The sequence below is a fragment of the Phascolarctos cinereus genome, unplaced genomic scaffold (genome assembly GCF_003287225.1).
Source record: "Phascolarctos cinereus isolate Bilbo 61053 unplaced genomic scaffold, phaCin_HiC Scaffold_4;HRSCAF=312, whole genome shotgun sequence".
Taxonomy (NCBI): domain Eukaryota; kingdom Metazoa; phylum Chordata; class Mammalia; order Diprotodontia; family Phascolarctidae; genus Phascolarctos; species Phascolarctos cinereus.
In genome coordinates this window covers 668,800,267-668,810,781 of record NW_027555847.1, presented here as the reverse complement: position 1 = coordinate 668,810,781, position 10,515 = coordinate 668,800,267, and the positions used below count along the sequence as shown (strand labels likewise).

The 10,515-nt window shown below is 37.4% G+C and overlaps 1 pseudogene; it reads right to left on the bottom strand.

Annotated features, from left to right (window-relative positions):
- Positions 1-642: 642 nt before the first annotated feature.
- Positions 643-1,622, bottom strand: LOC110196210 (olfactory receptor 7C1-like; annotated as a pseudogene).
- Between the last annotated feature and the right edge of the window lie 8,893 nt (positions 1,623-10,515).

Sequence of the window (10,515 nt, the reverse complement as noted above, 5' to 3'; positions counted from 1 at the left end):
TGCTAAGCTTCGGGGATACAATGAGGCAAAAAAATGTCCCTGATGTTAAGGATCTCCCAATTTAATGGGGGAGACAACACGCAAACAAATATATACATACAAGCTATATATAATACATACAGGATTAACAGGAAATAATTAACAGAGGGAAGGGAGTGGAATTAAGAGGGATTGGAAAAGGTTTTTAAAAAATTGTGACTTGAATGAAAGAAAAGAAACCAATAGCAAGAGTTGAATAGAGAGAGCATTCCAGGCACGGAGGACAGCCCAAGAAAATACCCAGAGCCAAAAAATGGAAGTTCTTGTTCATAGAACAGCAAAGAGGCTCAATGGAGCTAAGAGTATGTGGTATGGAGTAAGGTATTAAAAGATTGGGAAGGTAGAAAGGGGCTAAGTTATGAAGGGATTTGAAAGCCAAACAGAGGATTTTGCATTTGATCCTGGAGGCAATAGGGAATCCCTGGCATGCATTGCTTAGGAGGGGTGACAGGGTCAGAGCTGTACTTTAGGAAAATCACTTCTGTGGCTAAATGAAGGATGGATTGGAGTGGTGGAAAGAATTGAGGAATCCAAGATTTCTGCCTCCCAGTATTTTCTCCAGAAATACTTGTGCCATATTCTAAGGACCAAGAGCCAGACCCATCAACAAGAGGAGGCTATTCTGCTAATAAGCCTCCTAAGGGCATCTTTTATATCTATATTCCTTAGTGTACAGATGAAGGGGTTCAACATGGGGGTGACCACAGCATACATTGCTGAAGCAACTGTGCTCTTCCAGGAAGAGTGGGTAGCAGAGGAACTCAAATATACTCCAAATTCTGTGCCATAGAATAAGGAAACAACAGAGAGGTGAGATCCACAGGTGGAAAAGGCTTTATCCTTACCCTGAGCAGATGGGACTTTCAAAATAGAAGAACAGATCTTACTGTAAGAGAAAATGATCCTAGTGAGAGGGAGAATACCCGGAAGTCCAGTAACAAAATATATGAAGATATAATTAAAGAGAGTGTCAGAACAAGAGAGTTTCAGAACCTCAGCAAGATCACAAAAGAAGTGCTGGATTTCATGGTCTGTACAGAAGGAGAGCCGTGTTACATTCAGACAGTGAATGAGGGAGTTTAGGAAGCTTATAATCCAGGACAGCAGAACCAGGAGGCTACAGAGCTGAGGGCTCATGATGGCTGCATAGCATAGAGGGTGACAGGTAGCTACAAAACGGTCATAGGCCATTGCAGTGAGAAGAAAATTGTCCAAACAAGCAAAAAGCAAAAAGAAGTACATCTGGGCAAGACAGTCAACATAGGAGATGGCCTTGTTTTGTGTCAAGATGCTCACCAGCATCTGGGGCCTGTGGTGGACACCATACAGATGTCCACAAAGGACAAGTTGGACAGGAAGAAGTACATAGGGGTGTGGAGATGAGAGTCAGAACCAATGGCCAATATTATGAGCAAGTTTCCAAGCACCGTGACTAAATACATCCCCAAGAACAGTTCAAAGAGGGGCCCCTGCTCATTTTGTTTCTCAGAAAATCGAAGGAGGATGAATTCAGTGAATTGTGTTTGGTTTCCTGGTACCATGGGGCTGACTTTTCTGCTGGGAAAAAAAAATGAGAAGAGCATGACCTGCAAATACTGTTATTCTTGTATTTGAGATGAAAAGAACTCAGACTCTGACCAGGCTCTGATTTAGAATTTCTCATTTCTGTCCCTATCTCTGCCACTAATTATCTTTGTGATCTTGTACAAGTCACTATTTCCACATTCCATCTCAATTCAAGATGAAGGACTTGGATCTAATGACCTTCAAGATTCCTTTCAGTTCAGAGAGTCTTTGAAACATGAACAACCACATTTAGAAATGAAAATTTTTTGAATCCCATCTTAAATTTGCTCTAACCATCAATGACCATTGAGTCCCAGGATAAAGAAGGAGATACCATGGGCAGAGCAGGACCATTTCTGCAGGCAACAACAGAGAGAGAGGACAGTGATCATGTATGACTGAAAGTTTGGCTCATCCATTCTTCAACACAAATCATAAAATCACATAGAAATGGAAGGGACCTCATAGGACACATGAGAAAAAAAGTGTACTCCATAAAAAATCTCGCATAAAGGTATGCCTGACAAGTGGGCATCTAACCTTTCCTTGAAGACCTCCATGGAAAGGAAACCTGTTGGCCTCCAGAGGGAGCCTATTCCACTCTGGGTTTGTTCTCACTTTCCTTTCTATTGAGCCAAAATATGCATGTTTTCCAATTCTATCCAATGCTCTCATTCTATGCTCTGAGTCCTTGCAGAGCAAATCCCATTTTTCTCCCACGTAACATACCTTTAAGTATGTAAAGACAATTAGTCCATATTGCATGATTTCTCTCCTTTAGGCCAAGTAACTCTAGTTCCTTCAGCTGATCTACTCAGGTCCTTCATCATCCTGGTTACTCTCCCTTGCATCCTCTCCAGATGATCAATGTCCTTTCTAAGTTGTGGTGCCCAGAACTAAATACAAAATTTCAGATGAGGTCTGATTATGGGCAAAGACAATGAGATGATCATCTCCTTCTTATTGGAAGCTATATCTCCTTTAATGTAGGTTGTTTCATTAGGTTATTTTGTCTGCCATATTAATGCTGACTCATAGTGAGTTTACAATCCAATGGAAAACTCTTGATCATTTTCAAAAACGAGGGACAAACCTGAGCTCTTTCCCAAAATGGAGAATTCCCTGAAGGAATTCACCAATGGGAAAAGGAAGGTAACATGGGGGAATGATGTTGAAGGGTGAGAAGGCATTGGGCACAGAGTCATGAATTTGAAATCCCCAACAGGAATGGAGGTGAAAGGTCATTTTACAGATGAGAAGTCATTATCTAGCTGTTTTTTGAAGAGCTCCCATGAATAGATCCCATTTCACATTTTCAAATCTTTCTTGTTAAGGAGTTTGTTTGCTGGTTTTTTTGTTTTCTGAGACCAATTCTAAATTTGGCTTTTTGCCGTGTTCTCTCTAGGCTAAGGAAAACATTTCATTCTTCTTGCTAGCCCTTCAAATACCTAAATATAGCTGTCACTCCAGAAGAGGTAAAAATAGAGCACATAACTATTGGTGGCAGATACCTTGAAACACAAAAGAGAGAATACTTGGAGAGATGAAGAAAAGGAGTTTCTTCCTCATTTTGGGGGTTGTGTTGGTGGTAGTAGCAAGACTAGACCCTCTTGGGGTTGATGGCCAGTAAGAGAGAAATATCCCCCAGCAGGGTTATTGTGCCCAGGCCAAAGGAGGTTTGTGCTGATTCATGTTTAGCTTATCCTCCATTAAGATCCTCAAGTCTTTTTCACATGTGTAGGATAGACTCTGGGGTTACTCTCCAAAAAACCACCATGAAGTCAATAAAGAATTTTTGATCCCCATTTTATGGCTCAGGGCCCAAGAATGAAAATAATTAGACTAAAGTCTTATTGGCAAGGATGGAACCTGAACATGACTCAGAGCATAAGGCTCATTCTACTTTCCTTTGCTTTTCCTACAAACTTGGTCCTGGACTGAACTCTGGGCTTTCAAGCAGACTCTGCTTGTCTTGCTCTATTGATTGGATTAGGCTATGATTTCATCTGTGCTGGGTTTGGGAGAATCTTCTTGAATTTCTGATCAACAGTATGCTGCTTCTCTTTTCCCTAACTTCCCGCTTTTACTCTCTCCCTTCCCAACACTTCCTACCTCCAATCAGTTGCTGGACATAACCAATGGACCAGGTTTGTCTGACTGCATCTCTTGGAATGGAGGCCAAGGAAGACAGATGCTTTGGGTCTCCCCAAAAGTGGAGAGTTTCAAGCAGTTGGGTTGATATCTCTGGGAGGCACAGGCAAACTTTCTTCTGGCCTGAGATGGCTGGTATCTGGTCCTATGGAGGAATAAGAAGAATATTTGAAATTGCTAGTGCCTAAGAGGCTCAATTCCCCAAACCCTTCACTAGAAAAATCATACCGTTGTATTTCCTATCCTTGAACAGCTGAACTCTCTATGGGGCAAGAAACTATGGCAGAAATCTTCCTAACAGTGAGAGCTGTCCAACATCACATATGAAGTTACCAAACCCTGGGGATCTTGAGCAGGAAAGCACCTTAGAGGCTCTTCAATCCAATCTGAATCTTCTGCTATGTTCCTAACAAGGAATCCACTGCTTCCCAGGGCATCCCATGCTGTTGTTGTAGTGTTTTAATTGCAAGAAAGTTTTTGCTTTTGCTGAGCCGAAATTGGCCTCCTTGTAGGTTTATCTCCTTTTCCCTCATTGTATCTTCTGGAGTCAAACAGAGCAAGTCTAAACACTGTTCCACATAAGATAATTTCAAACCCATGAAGACAGCTGTCATATCCAGCTAAAGTCTTCTCTTCTTCAGGACAAACATCTCAAGTTCCTTACTTGGTCTTCATACATATTATCTTTTTCACTTGCCTTCCCAATTCAAGTCTAAGACCACATGTTTATTTCTATTAAATTTTATCCAATTAGATTGGCTAAATTTTATAACTGGTCAAGAACTTTTTTTTGGTTATATGTGTGTAGTCATGCAAAACATTTTCATACTAGTCATGTTATAAAAGAAAACAGACTCCCCCCTCCACAAAAAAAAAAGAAAAACAAAGAAAGTTTAAAAAGTATGCTTTTTTCTGTATTCAGACTTCAGTTCTTTCTCTGAGGATGGATAGCATTTTTCATCATAAGTCCTTCAGAGTTGTTAAAGATCTTTTTTAAAAAAAACCACTTTAATGTTTCATTAAAAGCTCTACATTGACCATTTGCTCAACTAATGAAACTTGCTTTATAGTTCTATTTAAATCAATTCATTTTCAATTCATAAAGTATCAACAATTTTTAGTCATTCCAAGTCTTCATTGGGAAGAGTACAGTGCAGTGGACAGAGGGGTTTTGATTAGAAAGATTTGGGTTTGAATACAGCTTTTGATACTTACTAGCTGTGTATCTCTGGGCAGGTCAATTAATATATAAAAGGCTCATTTTATCAATAAATAAAATGTTGATAATAAACCTTATATTACATAGTTTTTGCGATGATCAAGTAAAATTTTGTATGTAAAGGGAACTAACAACCTCATCTCTATATACATATTTTATTGCTATTGTGTCTATTGTTGTTAATACCATAATTATATGTTGAAGTCCAGAGACCCTCAAAATCATGAAAGTGATAGGTACTTTGTCCACTCCCAGGAGCTGAATCCCCAAATATCACTTTTTCTTCTTTAACTTGTTATTCCCATGTTTTATATTGGCATATTTCAATAAAAAGCAATCAGTATTTCTCCAATCATTAAAGTTATTCTTTACATTTAAAAAGTGCTTCATAATGTCCTAGGAGTTATTTGGTATATATTCTTATGGATATTTTGTGAATTATGGAGTGATTTTGAATAGGATTTCCCTTTCTAGGATTTTTCCTCAGATTTTGTTATTGATACGGAGAATTGCTAACAATTTTTATTACTTCATTAGCATCTTGACATGTTGAAGGTGTTGGCTCAATCATTTTATGGGGTTTTCTAAGGAAACTATCATTGGCATAGTTTTGTCTTCTTTCTGCCAGTGTTTCTACTTTTAATTTTCTTCTTTTGTTTGATTACCACCATTAGCAGTCCCTGAATGATGTAAAATATTAATGAAAAGTATTTGGGGAAACCTGTAGCTGTCTCCCACTGTGAATAATGCTAGATTTTTAGATATACACATATCATGTTTTAAATGTTCCTTCCAGCCAGAAATAAAGCATGACAAGCAGGATAGCTTTGAAAGCTAAAGGATGATCTAATTTTGTATTTTAAAGAGTAATCTGTCTGTTATTGAGACCTGGAATTTTCATTTACAATCCTCTTTTCCTATTCTTGTAGGCATATGCAAATGCCCATTCTGTTAGGCATTGGTTGAGTTCAGAATAAAAATAAAAATTTATTTAAAAAATCAAAATCAGGCCACTCTTTCAAAAATGTCCCATTAATACCTCTGCTTTCTGAGTTTGGGGCATGAGTGTGGTATTCTATCCAAGGCATTTTCTACATGTATTTATTTACGTATTTTTGGCACAGGCATTCAGGGTTAAGTGACTTGCCCAGGGTCACATGGTTAATAAGTGTCAAGTGTCTGAGCCTAATTTGAACTCAAGTCCTCCTGACTCCAAGGCTGAAGCTCTATTCACTGCAACACCTAGCTGCCTTTTATTTTCCACAGTTTTTGAAGTTACTCTGTGAGTTGAAGTAGTTACAAAATATAATTATGTTAATTTGTAAAAAATGTTTAATGATTCTTACAGTCCCTAGCATAAACCACATGTAATCATAGTGAGTACCTTTTGGGATACATTGCTTCAGACTTTTTTGTTAGGATTTTATTATGAATTCTATTTTCACTGATAATCCTTCATGATATTTTTCTATAATTCTTTTTCTAAGGGTTATCTTTGTTCAGATGTCTCATAAGGGAAATTTGATAGCTTTTCTTCATCAGTTTTTGAGAGTGGTTTATGCAGCATAAATATTGATTGCTCTTTTAAGGTCTGATAGCATTCACCTGTAAATCTCTTTAGAATAGGGTTTTTTTTAAAAAAAAACTTGTTCCTTGTTCATTTTAATTTTAGGAAATTGGGTTGTTTTATCTTTAAAATTCTGTTCATTTATATAAGCCACACTGGTTTTGTGACTTTGGACAAGTCACTCAAAGTCTCTGAGCTTCAGGTTCTCATCTGTAAAATAAGGATGACAATAGCATAAAATGAGATAATGCTGATGGGGTATGGGCCCAAGTTGAGACCTTTTCCCCTCTCACCCAAAAGAATTTGGGTCCCATTTGTCTAAGGGCCCCAGAAAACCCTTAAACTTTCTTTGACCTCACTCTGGTCTCAAAAGGTTACCTGAGGCTATAATCCACTCAAAGACCTTTCCTTATGGACTCTCCCTATCTCCCTTTGAAAATCTAATGAAGATATTTCCCACCTTCCATCTTATCCAGTCTCCATTCAAACTTCTTCCTTCCAGTTCCCTTCATTATCTATTCCCATTATCTATTCAACCTCCCAGACATTCCCATCAGAATTCTCCCTAAACTCATCCCGGCTTCAGGATCTTTCTCCCAGCCCCTCCTTCGAATACCCAAAATTATTTGAGTGTATATCCACCCTGGCCCCCATTTAAATGCTGAGATTTTCTCATGGACACTCATCCTTATGGGCATCACTAATGTTCAGATTCCTTATGAGTCTGGCCTGTATGGTTTATCTCTAGTAAAAAACTCTGTCTCTGGCTGAAAGAAGATTTGGGTAGAATTCTTGTCGACAGGACCCACATGTCATGATTTTGGGGTACTAGCATCCCTAAATATCTAGACCTCATCAATGTCTGGAAAGTATTTTGCAAACTTTAAAGAATTATATAAATATTCTCTATAATTAATATCTCTGTGGTTAATATTCCATTTATTCTTTAAATTCTCAGTTTTGCTAGTTTAGTCTTATGTATAATTGTTTCTGGTCATTCTTTTGTCTTCAGTTTATTATCTCATATTATTTATTTTAAGTTTTTCATTTTCTTCTCTCTTATATTTGATCATTTTAGCTAAATATTTATTAATTTGTCTTTTCAAAGACTTGGCTTTTCATTTTACCATTTCTCTAGCTTACTCTGACTTTCTCTCTGCTCTTCACCCACAAGCCCCCTCTTTGTCTCCCTCTCCTTAGAGAGGAGTTTTGCTAATAGTTCATTTTCTCTCTTGTTTTCATGTAGTTATTTAGTTCCTTCTTTCTTTTTTGCTCTCTCAGTTAAATAGATAAGTAAAATCCTCCTTCCTTCTCTACTCTTCAACTTTTGTTCTTTTTTTTATAAATTTTCCTTTTGCGTACCTTTTTTCTATTCTTTTCATTCTTTTCTTCCCTTTCTGACTACTGTTGAATTTTATTCTTTAATTCATATCCCTTATACTTATTTACTCCTTTATTCTCTGTATTCCTATTGTAACTGAAGCTTCTAAGGAACCTATTTAAGGTTCTTTCTTCTAAAAAAAATCTGTTACTAACTTGTAGACCTTGTACACTAGCCTTCTTTTTCCTCATTGTGTTTCATTCTTAAAAATACCACTTCCTTCAGGTGACAGAGAGAGGCTATTGCCACATGGTAGGAATTTTCCTATGGCCCTTTATTTGCAGTTCTTTATTGACCTTTACCCTCGCTTGGATCATTTTTTTTCCTATGCCTCAAAATCTTTTCTTTGATTCCATGTTTTCCCACTCTTCTGGCTGTCAGGTTTTACCTGCTCCCTCTACTCCAAAGGAGTTCTGATTCACCTTTTTCTGAGACAAGGTGAGTGGTCTCTCTAAGTACTAAATCCTTGTAAGTGATATTCATTCTAAAATCTAGATCTTCCTTTATAGGAGATCTCTTCTCCCATGAGAGCATTCAATAGTGGTATTAGCTGGTGTAAGAAATAGAGAACCAAGCTTGGAGTCAAGAAACCCAAAGGCAAATCCAACCTTAGTCATTTACTAGCTGTCTAAGGCAAGTCATTTAATATCTGCTCACCTCAGTTTCCTCATCTGTAAAATGGGGATAATAACAGCTCCAACCTTTCAGGATTGTTCTGAGGATTATACGAGATAATAATTTTAAAATGCTTAGCACAGTGCCTGGCATATTATTATTATTACCACCCCCCCAACAGTGAAACAAAATTTCCATCTCCTCCTCACTCACTATATAGGAATATTTTGAAGACACCTTTTTTTGCATATTCATCTTCTTCATTAATGGTTAGGTTCAGATTTGCAGTTAGGTGACCTGGGACTCCATCTTGAGCTTCGTATTTTCTATTCCCTTCTATGGTTTGGGGGGTGAATGGTGGTGGTGCAGAATAGTCTTGTGTTATTCAAATGGCCTTTCCTTTATATCTGAGGTCATTTCTCTTGGTCACTTGCAGAACTTTTGTTTCTCAAAAGAAGTTGTTATATTTAATCACTATGGTGTCTCAGATTTTTCAGCATATTTTTTTTTCCTTGAGGAGATCTATAAATCTTTTGAGTGACACTTTGTTTTTTATGTCCAGAAGTTCTGGGTGTCTTTCTTGTATTATTTCTTTCATTATGGTATTCAGGTTTTTGTTCTTGATGTAGTCTTCTGGGAGTCCTATAATCCCTAAGTTGTCTCCACACATTCTGTCTTCAAAAGCTGTTTTGCTCATATGGAGATCATGCTTTTTTTCATGTTATTGCTTTTTGTTTCTCTTCCTTCCAAATTCTCTTCCACTTTAGTGAAGTATTTGTATTCTCTTTCAGTTTTTCTTGCCACTGTGGATTCTAGTTATTCCAATTATTTTTGCTATGTAATCCATAAATTCTGAAATGACTAGTTTTCACAATATTTGGCTTGTCAGGCCTGGAATCAGGAAGGTTCATCTTCCTGAGTTCAAACCTGGCCTCACACACTTACTGGGACCCTATGAAAGTCACTTAACAGTGTTTGCTTCAGTTCCTCATCTGTAAAATGAGCTGGAGAAAGAAACAGCAAACCGCTCCAGTATTTTTGCCAAGAAAACCCCAAATGGGATCACAAAGAGTTGGTTATGACTGAAAAATGACTGAACAACAAATATGCATACATTCTGCTTTTTAAATTCTTAACTCTCATTTAAGACATTCAGAAACATTTTTCTGTGGTACTATGTTCACTTCACAACCACAGAATCCTTTGCCTCATTAGGTGTTGATTCATTGTCCATGGTCAAGGATGAAATGACAGAGGAAAAAGTGTCTTGCAGGGTTTTTGTTTCTATAACCTAATCTCCTGCTGAAAGCCTAAAGTAGGAGATAGTCCTGCTTACTGGGAAAACTGCTTCAAGTATGAAAATTTATTAATCTTTTCCAACATACTAAATTCTTGGGCTGTAACTTTTTCATAGGTTTGGGTTGGTTTTTTTTGACTGGCTGCATTGTCCCTTAGAAATCTTTCAATGTGACAGAATTTGCCAACAATACAAAATATTACACAAGACAAAGATGTTCTAGCATTTTACAAAGAACAAAATACAGACAAAATGATAAGACAAAAACATACTTGCTACCCTTTATGTTTTCTTCAATTTGTAGTAATGAAAAGATCTGAATTAGGACCAAAACAAATTATGTCACATAATTCAATTGCATTCTGTTTAGTTAACCACTCCACTCCTCAGGAAAAATTTAAAACTATAGCACATTACTCCATGGGGCAACCTTAATTAAAATCTACACCTACCTACTCCCTGCAGATCTCTACTCTTTGCTGTCCTTCAGCACTCAGTTCCTCAAGAAAGCTGCAAAAAGACCTAAGATGACAAAAGCACAATTAAAATATTCCTCCCACCCCAGGAGTGCCCAGAGTCTGGCCCTAACACCAAGTCCAAAATCAGGAAGCAGGCTGAAAAAAATTAAACAAACAAACAACATGAAAAAGAATCCTATGACAAAGAGCTATTATGGTGAC